Here is a 14,840-nt window from a genome sequence, read left to right as displayed (position 1 = left end):
TCATTTACTGTCCTGACCTGAAAAGTGGGGTTACTGATAAGACCTCATGAAGAATGAATCAATTGATTCCATCTATAGCCCTTAGAATAACACCTGGCATCAGCTTCTGTTCTCTTCCTCCTAGGCCAGTGTTGCTACATGTCCACATATGCAGACTAGTCTTTCTAGCCCACAGGTTAGACGCCATTGAAACAGACAAGTTCCTGTCTACAGACCTCATACCTAAGGATAGAGAAAACACCAATGAGGATAAATGAGGGCAAATTCATTGATTTTATTGACTAGAAAATGGCAGTATTTAAAAATTATTATTTAAAGCCAAGCATGGCAGGTGAACACCTGTAATTCCAGCATTCAAGAGGCAGAGGCAAGCATTCTCTGTGAATTTGAGGCCATCTGTCCTACATAGCGAGCTCTAGGACAGCCAGTATAACCCTGTCTCAAAAAAACAAAAACTATTATAAAAAAGTCATATGCATGATCTTAGAATAATAGTGGGAAATAAAAATTGTCACTGAATTTCAGCTACAGGGTTAAAAATAAGATGTAATTTCTTTTTTTTTTTTTTTTTTTTTGGTTTTTTTTTTTTTTTTTTTTCGAGACAGGGTTTCTCTGTGTAGCTTTGCGCCTTTCCTGGAGCTCACTTGGTAGCCCAGGCTGGCCTCGAACTCACAGAGATCCGCCTGGCTCTGCCTCCCGAGTGCTGGGATTAAAGGCGTGCGCCACCATCGCCCGGCAAGATGTAATTTCTTAACCGAAAGAGTTGGAGCACATTAAAGAGGTCCTGTAGTGGGTAGCTGTTCCAGCTTTGACCTGGAAGTACTACCCCCATTGGGGCTTCAGTAACTGTCATGACTATGAGGTGAGGCCAAGACAGGAGCCTTTAAGACCCGAGATCCAGATGTGCTGGCTCTCTTGGTTCCTGTATCATGGACGCTGGAGGTAGATCAAGCAGAGTTCTCCAGAGAACACCGCTGGTCTGTGTTACACCTTTCCCAGACCCTGTAACCTACCCCTTTACTTGTAAGTTACCCCACAAAATAAACCTCTCTTTTAACTATGTGGAGTTGCCTTAATACTACAACCAATAAGGTCTCATCTTCCAAAGCCTAAATGTCTCCAAACTATTTAGGATACTTTATAATAATCTCTTCCCAGTTCCAGGATGGTTATGAACATACATTATTATGAGTAAATATAAAATATGGATTACTTACAACAGAATTTATAAATAGGAAGTGATATTTTGAATTTATAAATTTTTTAATTAAAAATTTTATTTTGGTAATTTCATACATGAATACTGTATTTAGATCATTTCTCATTCCTTCCCCTCTACAAGTCCTCCCATGCTATTCCCTTTTTAAACTCATGACCTCTTCATAAATTAATATTGTTTTATACATCTATAAATCTATAAACCTATTTTCTATCATCTATCTATCTATTGTCTATCAATCATCTATCTATCTATCTACCCATCCTATGGAGTCCATTTAATGTTGCTTGTTTGTACATATGTTTAGATCTGACCACTTGGGAACATCAGGGAACTCATTCTTGAAGAAACCTGATCTTCCTCTCTTGGCAGCCGCCAGTTGTTAGGTGTGGGGCTTTGGGAAACATCCCTCACCCACCTGGCCTGTCATCTGGTGCTGCATTGTGCAAGCCTCGTCTGGGCCACCACACTGCCGAGACTTCACGATGCGGCTGCCCCACCGTGTTTAGAAGACACTATCCGCCGCAGCTTTCCTCTGGCTCCTGCAATCTTTTTGCCCTCTCTTCAATTTTCCCAGAGCCTTATGTGTAGGGATTGCATTGTAGGTGTATCTACAGGGACTGGGAAAACAGAGAGACCCAGAAAGGATTAATTTCTTCTAAAGCTATACCCAGAGCAAATATTTACTGTTTTCTTGGCTGTTCTTTTCTTTTGTGCATATTTATGAGTGTATGTGACTGTGTGTGTGTGGGTTCATGTGGAGGCCAGAGGTCCACCTTGAGTGCTATTCCTCAGGACACCATCCACCTTGTTCTTTTTTTGAGACAGGGTGTCTTTCCCGCTGACCTGTTTGGTTAAGGCTGGCCAGCCAGCCAGCCCCAGCAAGGACCTGCCTGTCTCTACCTCTCCAGCCCTGGTGTTATAAGTGTGCACTGCCGTGCTTGGCTTTGCAAATGGGTTGTGAGGATAAACTCAGGTCCTCGTGGATGCCCAGCAAGTACCTTACGGACGGAGATATCTGCACAGCCCTGTCGGTTTGTTTTCTGGGACAGGGTCTTGCTGGGTAGCCTGGAGTGGCCTTGAGTGCATTATGTAGCCCACGCTGACGTCACATTATCATATGGAATTCCCAAGTGCTGGGATTACACCGTACCGGGCCAGAGTAACAGTGACTAAGATGAAGTGCACAGAGAGAAGAGAGGGTGGTGAGGTCTTAGGGGAGGATGGGAAGAAGCCAGAAGCAAGAGCCAAATGTGCTATTCTTGAAGGTGTACAATCAAGGCTCTTGGCCTGGCACAGCTTGCCAGGCACTATGACCTGGAGGTTCCCAAGGAAGTTCAGGAGTTCGGAGGGTCAGAGCCTGGGCCCTGACAGCCCTAACAAGGTGGACTGGACACTCATACTCAATAATCGAAAAGCCAAAAGCAGAAAAAGGGGATTTATCCAACGTGGCCTTATTAGGAAGAGGAACAAAGGAGTCGAATGTTACTCTGCTCTTTACCCTCCACATCAGTCTTCGGGGGTGGGGCTTCACATGATGCTTACGTTTACATAGAAGGTAAGAGGTAACTAAAAAGTGTCTTTTAAAAGTCTGTTCATTCCTGCCAGGAGGATACAGGAACAACCTTGTTACCAGCTCAGAGTGTTGGGGCACCCTCCTTTAAGACACAGTGAGCCTAGCTATGAAGTTAGTTGCTTTTCTCAGAGAGAAATCTTAGCTTTTGTTCTTGGTTCACTCCAACTAGCCTTGGGGCAAAGTTGTTAAGCAATCTTGTTTAGTAATTTTAGGATCTAGAGAAATTCAATGCATGCTTATAATGAGATATCTGGGTTTTCCTGCTGCCTAAGAAGTTTACATTTACATTCAAATGACAAGAAACAAGATCCAGAGCTTTAAGTGTGAGCTGGGTATCAGATCGAAGGGGGTGGTGGTGGTGGGGTGGGTGGGAGTGAGTTTTTCCTTAAAGAATTCCAAGGACCTGCGAGCAAGTTAGAGGCAGCAAGAGATTTTCTTCTTGGATGAAAATGTCATGTAGCTCTGTCCCCGGGACTGTGACTTGATCCCCTTGTCCTCCTCCTGATGAGCTTCCCTGAGTCAGCCACTCTCTTGGCCCCACCCTTTGCTAAGAGAAGGGATATGCCCAGGATGAAAATGCTAGATTTATTTGCAGGAACCCTACAAACTACTCTCTGACTCAAACAGGACACTGCTACAGCAATAGCATGGAGGAAACCAGACGACCACTTACTGGCACGGTTTATTAATAGGGAGTAAAATTAAAGTGTAGATAATCTAATATTGAGCAAATGAGCCATAGGTAACCACAGTTGGATATTGAATGTAGTTGCCTACTGGAGATTAGGTGAAGGACCAAAATTGAGGGTCTCTAAGTCCCTTATAAAAAAATTGCAAAATGGACTGGCAAGATGGTTCCAAGGATAAGAGCACTTGTCAAGACCAAGGATCTGAGTTCGATTCCAGGGACCCACAGGCTGGAAGCAGAACACCAAGTCCTGAAAGTTGTTCTCTGATCTTCATACACATGTATGCATGTTATGGTACTCACTGTTCACATATGCACATGTACTTGTACACACATACATGCGCACACATGCACACACACACCAAACACACACATACATAAATGATAAATGTAATAACTGCAAAATATTTACATTTAACCTGCAAATATCCCCCATCTACCTTGGTCATCCTGCATACTTTAAACTACTTATAATACCAAATACATTGTCATGCTATATGAAGAGGAATTTTACTGTATTGTTTATGGAATGACAGGAAATTATCTTCACACATTCAGACTTTTGTTTAAACTATTCCTCCATTGATCCATGGTTGGATCTGTGATGTAGAACCTGATACAGAGAGTCAAGAATATGAAGCACATGACTCACGCTCAGGTAATAGTCTTAGGATAGAGTGGTTGCTGTCTCAAGCCAGGCTTGTTCAACTGCCTTGTGCTCCTTTGACATGTGATTTTCACAGAAGTCCTCAGAATTTAAGACAACCTGCACATAAATATTCCTTAGGGTTGTACTTAATTTCATACACAGATTAATTATTGTACATTCAGTCAATAGAGTGGAAATCCCAAATGCTTGCAGGGTTCCTAAATTACACTCTAATAAACTGACAGCCTCTCTTGCAATTGATCTATAATGGATAAGCAATCACAAGAGGCTTTGCAGCAATGTGAATTATGCATTTGGTTGCCAGCTAAGCAGGGCTGATGCATGACCCAAGCCTTAATGTCCCTGCCAGTGATGGCATCTCCCTATATTTATCTATGCGTTGGCTGCAAGGTGACAATGTAGCCAGGACCCACTTGGTTTGGAAAGTGCTCAACCAAAACAGCATGCCGAGGCTTCTCGTGGAGACTGCTAAAAGAGCACAGCTGAGTAAAATCAGCATCTTTGGCCTTTAAAGCCATCATTGAGTTCAATATTAAAATCAGGTGACCACGTGATGTGCAGTCAGTGGATAAATTCCTCAAAAGGAATTTTCTAAGGGATTTATTTGGATGAAAGAATTTTTGCTTGTTTTTCTTCATTGGGAATATTAACCTTTACTTATGATACCTTTAAATATGTCTTTAGAAAAACCTCTTCCTTTCTTTCCTCCCTTCCTTTTCTTCCCTGTCTCCCTCTCTTTCAATTTAAGTATGTTCCTATCAGTGGAGATGTGAGCTTTCAGCTTCCAGGAGATACAAGTGGATACAAGTGTGATGTGTCAGGTGTCCCTAGGTTCAGGGTGGGCTGTGCGGTCCAGAGAAAGGCTTCAGTTGTCACCGTTGACTGTCACTCTGGTCAGTGCTAGGAAGAGGAATTCCAGAAGTTTCCACCTGTCAACCATGTGTTTTAAAAACACACTGGCATCAGGACTAACCCAAGAAAGGAGGTCACTCGGCTCTAAGAAAGCCTTTAAGTTCAAAACAAAACAAAACAAGGCTGATGTAAAGTTTAGAGGACAGCATATGTGCAACCTGCCTTAGAAGGTTTCCTCTCCTGTTCTTTCCTTTGCTCCACTTATTTCTCATTAAGTGTAATGCCGGGCAGGGCCAGTATGCCACACTCTGTGCTCTTGCCCTCTGGATGGCAGTGGTGTTCTTAGAGCCATGCTTAGAGCTATGGCAGTGTCGTTCTTAGGCCGGTGCTTAGAGCCCCCCACCTGACCTGGGGCACTGGGTACTGCAGGAAGAACAGGAGCTTCCATTCTCTGTGGCAGAGCTGCTGCTGGCACAGTATTCTGACTGCTCTGATGCTATTAATTATTTTATTTATTTATTATTAGGGGCAGAATTTATGTCTCCATGACGACACCCAATTCTAACTCTGTGATCTCTTTGGGGGCTCCGGAGGGAAACATGCTACCTGTTTTCGTTTTGTAAACAGAGATCCAATCTGCATCACTATTAAGCAGAAGATTTGCTGATCTTGCTACCAACCTAAAGTCCAGGAAAGATGACAGATCTTAGAGTATCTGCCTTTACCTATGGATGGCTAGAACAACAGGCCCCATCTACTTATGTCTCGTGAGAAAGCAAAATATGTTATGTGGAAGTGTTGCAGGGTGTGTGTGCGCGCTTCAAGTTCTACTGAGGAATTTGTCTTCAAGGACTTTTTCTCATCATAATATCAATTTGGACCCTTGAGTATCCCCAAGTGCTGTGCACAAAGCCTCGTTGATAATTGGACCAGCTTCCTGTTCTTGCTATTTGGTGCCATGTCTGGATCTCCTCAGCCTGCTCATAGAAGAGCTGCTTGCATATGGGCAAGCAGTCTTAGGTTATCATTGCCGCAATGACACCATGGCCAAAAGCTATTTGAGGGGGAAAGGGTTTATCTGACTTATACTTCCACATTATCACGGAAGGAAGTTAAGACAGGAACTCAAACAGAGCAGGAACCTGGAGGCAGAAGTTGATGCAGAGGCAATGGAGGGGTGCTGCTTACTGACTTGCTCCCCCTGGCTTGCTCAGCCTGCTTTCTTATAGAACCTGGGACTACCAGCCTAGGAGATGGCACCACCCACAGCGGGCTGGGCTCTTTCCCACTAATCACTAGTTAAGAAAACGCTCTACAGTCTTGCTTACAGCCCAGTCTTGTGGAGGAATTTTCTCAGTTGAGGTTCCCTCTTCTTAAATGACAATAAGTTACATTAGCTTGGAACAGCACAGCAAGGCAGAGGGTTTGGGATTCTCTTTACCAGAATAGTGTGACAACGTGTTTTCCTTCCTTCCTTTCCTTCCTTCCTTCCTTTCTTTCTTTTCTTTCTCCTCAGGTATGAGTCCCCTGGCACAGATTTGAAGGTAGTTAAATAGGAAATGACACTTCCCATAGGTTATGTTGGGTGTCATATGTAGAGAAGGTGCTGGTAAGGATGAACAGGAAGGCTGCTATAACCCCAGATCCAGGGTATTCTACAGGCAGACAAAATGTGGCCAGCCCATCGTTCTCAAGAGATACCAAAGCCTGCTAGTTGCGGACACTGTTTCTTCAGACGTGTCACTTTTACTGGCATGATATCACCGCAGGGTTGGACATTGGGACTGCAGGCATCCCAAAACAGAATCGGCACGAATGGATCGTTCTTTGTAGTCCATCTGGCTACATGCATTGGGTCACCAAGGTCTCTAGGAGTACCCCAGCTTCTGAGCCTGTCATTCTTGGTGGAGAACGAGGTGAGAGGGCTGCTGTGGAGTTAGCCAGCTGTGCCAGGCCCCACCTGAGGAGTGTCTGTGGTGAATACAAACATGGCTTTTGCTGAGCTGTCTGGATTTGAGCTAGCCTGGACAGGGGAAAGCAGGATCAACCACCTCAGAGCTCAGATGAGCTATCACTCAGGGAGAGTTTGCATAGCTTCCCACTGCCCTCTCAGTGGAGAGTCCAGACCCATTTAGGTGGTACAGGTTCCCTTAGACAAAGATTTTTAGAGCAAGTGGTTCATTTGGGAGGCTCTTCTAGAAAGTAGGCAGCAGGTGGAAGAGGAGACTTGGGAGAAGAGAAAGAGATAAAAAAAAAAAAAAAGGAGGCATCATCTAGCATAGCACATTGTGAGAAAAGGTTAACCCTGAGTCAGAGTTCTGGGAAGCATCATGGCATGCACGCTTCAGAGGCAGTCACCACGGGGTGAGGGAGCTCCTGGTCAGTCACTGGTAGGGGACTGATGAATGGATATCACTTCTGTGGGACTTCTACAGGACCACACACATGAGGTTGGAATGAGTGGGCTCCGGCAAGTGGACCAATGCCAAGGCAGAGGGACAGATGTGAGTGCTGGCGTCTGTGCTGACTGGGAGGTCCAGGACACTGAACTGGGCCCATCAACATTTGTTGAAAGTGGTTACACAGGTTTCCCCCTCTAGCCTCATCTCAGGATGAGGGTGAATGTGAGGGGAGCTATTTTTTTTTTTTTTTGGTGGGGAGAGAGAACACTTCCCATAGGTTGAGTATCATATGTAGAGAGACTGATAGGATGAGCAGGAAGGCCTAGGGTGTTCCAGAGGCAGACAAAGTGTGGCCAGCCCCACAGATCTCCAGAGATATTAAAACCTACTGGTTATGACATTTAATCTGCATAGGTTCTATGTGAAAGATGTTTTGGCATTTTCTTTAGCTCATCTGCACAATGTCTCTGTGAAATAGAGTATCATCATCCTTGTACGGGTGAACACGTAGGTGTAGACAAATTAAGAAACTAAAGGTACTCGCTTATGACGTCGAGCCTGTCTGCTTGCCTCCACCGTGCCTGTTTGATTGCTGAAATGTTCACATCTTTTAATCTCAAGGAAACTTTTTACCTCCTTCCTGCCTCTTGTCTGCTGAAGAGATGGTGGATTCCACTGTCCCATGAACGTCCCATATTTGGAATCTGACTCTGTCATTACCCTGGGGGTTCTGTAGACTGAGAGTTTGGCCAAAGGCTTCTTGACACATGTTTGAGCAATGAACATTGCTTCCTGCTGTTGCTGCCCTTACATGGCTCTGTTGCATGGTTAGCTGATTGCGCAGCAGGCTGATCCTTCCAGTAGGCAGTCTGTGAGGTGGCATGTCCACAGGGTGCTCTTAACCGTACATGACGGAACTGTTGGAACGTCAACATTTCAAATCAGGTGGGCGGCCTGCCAGCGCTGATCACTAGGGTTCTGAGGCTGAACAAAGACTAACATATCTTACAAAGAAACGAAGAAGGCGCTGGCCGGATATGTCCCGTTCCCACGTCCATAGATTAGCCATGCAGGAGCCTTCACAGCCTCAGGTTTATGTGGAGATAACTGCAAGTCTCTTAGAGCAGACTACAAACTTTGGGTGACCAGGAGGCCAAGACGGGAGATACTGACACAGAGCCCCTCACTGAGGACACCACCTTCCTTCACAGACCACCTAACCTTAGCAGCTTCTTTCCAGGTGGAGCTAGCCCCTGTTTTGTATCTTAAGTCGGCCCCCCCTAGGCCCAGAGAAATTGCCAGCTTCTACTCCCAGTTACGGCAGACAGGTGGAACCAGATCTGGTTGAATCCAGGGATAGACGTCATAGCACCAAGATGCTGACATCCCTTCCACTCTGATCCCACACACTCCCTACCTGGCTTGGTAAACTAGGACACTCGGGTGTGTCCCTGGACCTGGAACTGTGCAGGGACAGCTCAGGGCAGAAGGCTGTAGCTGCTTCCCTGAGGGCCCCGAGGAAGGATGCTCCGGTTGGGGCTGCCATTTTCACTGTCCCACTGCCTCATCTCCTTGTTGCCCGAGTCCCTCCGTTCTGACATGTAAGATGCAGTCAATGATAACTGGGTTGCCTGAATCGGAAGCACAGGAATTTGTAGAGTGTGAAGGCTGGGCCAGCTCAAGGGAAGGATCTGCTGTTATTAGCTCTCCTCTCTGACCCCCAGATGTTCCTGGGTGGGTGAAGAACATGCAGAAGTATATGCAAGAAAGAAAAGTAATTGGCTGGACTTGGGTTCCATTTTTTAAGTCTGATTTTGTTCCTCAATGGTAGCCTAAGTTCTGTACAAGAAGAGCATGTTTCAAAGGAAGATTTTGAGATGACCTGAGCTTTCAGTGTGAAGAATGGTCATTGACATAGGGCTTGTTGCCCAGTGGGGGATGCAGCCCTAAGTAGGAAGGCCGCGAGGACCAGAGTGGAGGGAGGAGCCTGTTGGTAGTATGTGTGGGCCGAGGACAGACAGCAGGTAGGCAGGGCTGGAGCCCTGAGGAGAGAAAAGGGCAAACCTTAATGCGAGAGAACTTCAGATCTATCGTTTTCAAATGCGTTAGACAATTTCTAGTCTCACCAGAGGCCTGTCTACTTCAAAGCATGTACATATTTGTAAACCCAACTTTCACCTTTAAGGATCTCCTGACTGAAGTGATTATCATCTGCTTTGGATTATTTAAAATGATGACAACAACAGGTAACATCCAACACATAACGCTCCAACTATGCACTGGGTGTTCTACACAAGTTTGAGACACCCGTGGTGCTAACTTCCCACTGCTCTGTATGTCAAAGTACCTGAACGTGATGATACTTTGTTTGTGCTCTAACAAATAAAGCTTGCCTGGAAATCAGAAGGAGGAGCTAGCCACTAGTTGACAGACAGGAAGTGATAGAGCTGGGCGGAGAGAGGAAGTGAGAAGGCGGGGTGGAGAGAGGAGCTCACTCTCTTTTGGCGGAGGATTTGGTAGGGGTAAGAACTAGCGGCTTGCTGCTTGGCCTCTGATCTTTCAGCTTTTAACCCATATCTGGCTCTGTTTTTTTTTATTATTATTATTAATAAGACCGCTTAGCAATTCATGTTACACCTGAAAGCCACTTAAAGGAGGGAAGGGTTAGCCTGCCTCAGCGTCTCAGAGGCCTCAGCCTATGGCGGTTGGAACCACTGCCTGGGGACTTGTGGTAAGTGACAGGCATATTAAGGGGGACATCTGTACTTTGTGGAGAGAGAGGGAGGAGGGGAGAGGGGCACACTCTAACACTGTCTTCCAGAGGCATACCTCCAATGACCTAACTCTGGGCTTACGCCTCACCTCCTAAAGTTTCATTGCCTCCCAGCAGGGCCACTAGCCATTGACCATGCCTTCAACTTGTGGCCTTTGGGGGACATTTAAGATCCAACAATAACAAACGCTTTTGTTTAACTTTTACAATAGTGATGTGATGGCAATCCTGTCATTATCTTCATTTTAACAATTGTAACATTTTAACATTAAGCAATGAAAACTGAGAGGGGTTAAGTCACCTGCTCCGAGTCACACAGCGTGTGCTCGCCAGGATTGAGTAGGAAAGGTGACCGTTCTAACAGCTCAGTTCTGTCTATGTTTGATGTAGAAAACCACAAATCCCAGACAGGTAGTGATAGTGAGCTCTCTTTATGAGGTCTCCTTTCTTTTCTCCTTCCCTCGCTCCATCCCTCTTTTCTTCCTCTCCCTCCTTCCATCCTTCTCTATACTTAATTCAGAACCCAACTTCTAAAGTTCCCTCTAAGTGGGTTTTTTTTTTTTCTTAGAGAATTGGATAAGGTATTCTCTCATCTGCCCCAGGCTCTTGGGAAGGAACTCTTGGTTTCTAATTAGTGCTAAATCATCAGAATAGCACAGAGAAAAAAAATCTTTAAACTCTCATTAAGCTGCTAATGAGTTCTATTGCAGCATAAATGCAGAGCAGTGACCATTTGGATTTGCAGCTGTCGATCTGTAATCCTCTTCATCATCACGTACGCTGTTCAGTCTCAAGTGGAGCCTTTGAGTCAGTCCCTTTGAAGAAAATCTCCCTGGAAGCAGAACTTGGTTTTTAAGAAGCCAAAATCCATGCCAAGGAAATGTGCCAGGAAGAATATGGCCTCTCTCTCAGAAAATAGATGAATGACTTCCCTTCCTGTGGTTGACCTGTATTCCCTTCCGGATGCTCACCACATATTTTATTCCCCCCTTGTTTCATCCACTGAGCCTGCAGAGTAGGACACATATTTCAAAATAGTGACCTTGCTCAGAAGGTGAAAGGATGTGTCAGTGCATTCTACAGCTGTCACGTGACTTCTAGATGTTCCTGTGGGGGACAGGCCAGCCTCCTGGGAAGCCAGCTTAGTCTAGAAATCTTGTGTCATGTTTCTGAACACTCCCGGTGAACTGCCGTCACAAAGATACATGCATGAATAGAGCTGCAACCAGGAAACTGGGTGAAATACTCTCTCACTGGGTGAAATGGCTTTCGAGTGACAGCTAGCCACAGACTCCTTATTTCCCTCATGTCAGGCAAGATTTGATGTAGTTCAATTCTAATACAACGAAAGAGCTCAGAACATATCTTGGGATGGGCTTGATCTTTAGGCACCCAGGCCCTGCCTTGTCCTTGGAAAAGTTTCATTCTGTGTCGCCTCAGCTCTGATTTCCTTGGCCAAAGCAGTAGCTTTTTTTTTTTTTTTTAAATTAAGGAAGTTGTAAGCAGGGCACCCAGGGCAGCAGCACTGTAGACAGGAATGAATGAACCCTGGCACCAGGAAGCCTGTGTTCTTGAGCTACCTCTTTCTCTACTAGCACTAAAAGTTGCTCGTTTTCTCACCTCTTGCCCACATAAGGCATTGTATCATGCAAGCCACGTGACCTGAGCTAGAGGCAGTGACTGTTGGAGAGCTTGGATTCACGAGCCAGCTGTCTGCTTCAAATCCAAGTGCGCTTGCTTTCTGGCTGTGTAACTCGGAGCTTCATGGCAACAGGACATATCTTAGGGTTATTACAGGGATCAAGTCAGTGTGTGGAGCATGTAGAGGAGAGACTACCATGGTGGCGGCTTAGAAGTTCATTAATAATGGTAATAATATTAGAAATAAAGCCTCACAGATCTGTTAAGCTTTTACACCTGTTGCTAGGAAAAGGAGCTTGCCATTCAAAGCAGTTTGTAAGCTGCTCAAGACGAAACCTGGATTTAATCAAACTCTTATCTGTGGCTCACCCTTGGGCTTCACTCTCCCCAGCTTTAAAATAAAGAAGAAAAGATAGCCTGTGAGATGTTTCAAGCCCTAAAGGTCTATACACCCACAGCTCTCCATCCTGCTCCCTGACTGACATCATCAGTTTTAAATATACTCAGATCTCAGTTTGTCTACAAAGTTTTCATTTCACCTTTCTGTGGTAACTTTTCTCATTGCTGTGACCAATTACCTGGCATAAAAACACCTTCCAGCAGGAAATGTCTATTTTGCTTCATCGTTTGAGGGCCACAGTGGCTCATGGGATGGGGAATCGTGAGCGTTCAAAGCAGTTGCCAGGCCTGGTCCACAGTTAGGAAGCAGAGCGGTGCTCCGTTTACTTCCTCTTTATGTTCAGTTCAGGAGCCAGCCCATGGCGTGGGGCCGCCTGCTTTCAGGGTGGGTCTTCCCACCTCCACTAAATCTCTCTTTGGGAATGCCAGAGCCACACCGATATGCCCAAAGGTGTCTCCTAGGTGATTCCAAATCAAGTTGACATTGAAGATTCACACCTGTTGTCCTTAAAGGGTCAGTGATTGGTTACAGAGAGTACGCTCACTCATCTCTCACCATCTCCCTCCCTCTACAACACTTTTCTCACCATCCATGCTCAGCTGGTAGCTCTCTCATAGAGGTCAGTGATGAATGACTTCTGCTTGCTCGTTTTTTGGTTTCTCCATGACTTGGCATCTTTGCAGAATTCAACATGTCAAAGGGCAAGACTCCATTGTCATTTGCCAGGTTTCTCTTCTTGAGAACCCCTCTATGTTTGGCAGACCTCCCCCTCAGACACAGAACCAGTTCCATGTGGCTGACAATCGTGTGGTCCTTCCTCTCACTCTTCCGGTCGATGTTGTTAGTGGGGTTCTTTCCCCAGCAGTCATGGAGAACTATCCTCTTCTCTGTCATGGCCTTGCATTGCTTCAGCATGTGCATATACTTGATTATTTCCCTTTGGATGACACTAAGGTTATTTTTTCTTTCCTTTCCTTTCCTTCCCCCCCTCCCGCAAACAAAGTTAGATGAATGTCTTGCATTTTCATGTGTACAGATGTTTTGTCTGCATGTATATCTGTGTAGCATGTGTGTGTCCGGTGCCTGAGGTTGTCAGATCACCGAGGACTGGAGTTACTGACCATTTCAAGTCACGATGGGGGTTCCAGAAATTAAACTTGGGTCCTCTGAAGAGCAGCCAGTGAGTGCTCTTAACTGCTGAGCTATTTCTCCAGCCTCAACTCATCCGATTTTGACCCCTGCTCCAACCTGGACTTGCTGGATTTGGCTTCCACTAGTCCTTTCTCCTAGGATTCTGGCGTTGCTGATCTGATTATAGCCCAGACCCCCTGGCTTCTAAAGCAACTCTTTATGGACCTCTGTCCTAGACTCAGCCACTTTCTAGCCCAGTGGCTGCCCAAGCCTCCACATTGTTACTCTATCTACGTTTACCCCCCAATATTAATAATTTCCCATTTCTAAATATATCTTTATTTCCTTTGATATTATTCAAGGTCTTCATTCTGTTATGCCTTCTCAGCACTCAAACTTGCAATATTTACCTCCCTTATCTTAGCTTAATAGACTCTAATAGAGTTTACTCCCACATCTACACACCCAATCCTCACCTTCTCTGTGCTCCACCAATGCGTTTCTAATTGTCCCTGTAACATCTCCATTTGGTTGTTACCCATCATTTCAGTTTCAATATGTCTAAACCACCAGAACCATCTGTTAGTGATCCCATCCCATCTGTTCATTTCTCCATTTCCTTATCTCTGTTAATGACACCACATTTTCCTAATAACCCAGCCTAGAAATCTTGGCACTATATCTGATTTCTTTATTTATTTACCACTTATAAACAGTCTATCACTAAGTCTGGACAATTTTCCTTTTTCAAAAATATCATAAAAAGTCATAAATTTAGTAATAGAATTGGTTCTTTGAAAAAAAAAAGACTAACAAACTCCTAGTCAAATTAACCAAAAGAAAAAAAAGATTCAAAATAATAAAAATAGAAATAAAAAATAGAAGGTTACCTATGAAATACAGAGAATAATTAGGGGATACTTTGAAAATGCACAGTCCCCAAACACTGGAAAATCTAGAAGGAATGGATGAACTCATACACACGTGACTTACAAAAACCAAATCAAGGAGATATAAACAACTTAAACAGATCCACATGTCAACAAAATTGATCCAGTAATAAAACCTTCCAGTAAAATAAAGCACAGAACTAGATAGATTCACTACCAAGTTCTACCAAAAATTTAAAGAGCTACACCAGTGCTCCCCTACCTGTCCCACAGACCACACCAGTGCTCCTCTACCTGTCCCACAGACCACACCAGTGCTCCTCTGCCTGCCCCATAGACCACACCAGTGCTCCCCTACCTGTCCCCTAGACCACACCAGTGCTCCCCTACCTGTCCCCTAGACCACACCAGTGCTCCCCTACCTGTCCCCTAGACCACACCAGTGCTCCTCTACCTGTCCCCTAGACCACACCAGTGCTCCTCTACCTGTCCCACAGACCACACCAGTGCTCCCCTACCTGCACATAGACCACACCAGTGCTCCTCTACCTGCACATAGACCACACCAGTGCTCCCCTACCTGTCCCCTAGACCACAC

Source organism: Peromyscus leucopus, chromosome 9 (genome assembly GCF_004664715.2).
Source record: "Peromyscus leucopus breed LL Stock chromosome 9, UCI_PerLeu_2.1, whole genome shotgun sequence".
NCBI classification, from domain to species: domain Eukaryota; kingdom Metazoa; phylum Chordata; class Mammalia; order Rodentia; family Cricetidae; genus Peromyscus; species Peromyscus leucopus.
The sequence above is the reverse complement of the archived record's forward strand: the minus strand, read 5'-3'. Positions refer to the sequence as shown.